Here is a 465-nt window from a genome sequence, read left to right on the forward strand (position 1 = left end):
TTGCCCGAGGATCAAGGCAGAGGGGGGGAGCTGGTAACCGAGTCGTACGCCAGGCCGCGCGGCCTTTCAATTTATGGCGCCTTTTTTTTTTCCGCCCCACGTTTTCTGAAGCTCCCAGGGTTTTTGTCCCTGGGCTCTAGCAAGGCTGGGAGCTGGAAGGGGCCCATGGAGGCAAAAAAGGGGACATCATGTAGTAGTTTCAGTAATAAGGAATTCATAAAAAGACTGGAAATCTCGATTCACAGGAAGTGGTTTCTGTACTCAAATTTTCATGTAATTTGAATTCGACTCCACTTTTTTACTCCTTGAACCCAGCCTTTTTTTTTTTTTAAACCCATCTTCTGTGGGCAGCATTGTTTTTGTAGCTGCGTCCCGGTAGCCCGTCGGCCTGAAGCTGGTCGCAGGGAGGTTTTTTTTTGTTTGTTTTTTTAAATCGGTCTGCAGCCGTGGTTTGCTCTCACCTCT

This window comes from Myotis davidii, unplaced genomic scaffold (assembly GCF_000327345.1).
Source record: "Myotis davidii unplaced genomic scaffold, ASM32734v1 scaffold1036, whole genome shotgun sequence".
NCBI classification, from domain to species: domain Eukaryota; kingdom Metazoa; phylum Chordata; class Mammalia; order Chiroptera; family Vespertilionidae; genus Myotis; species Myotis davidii.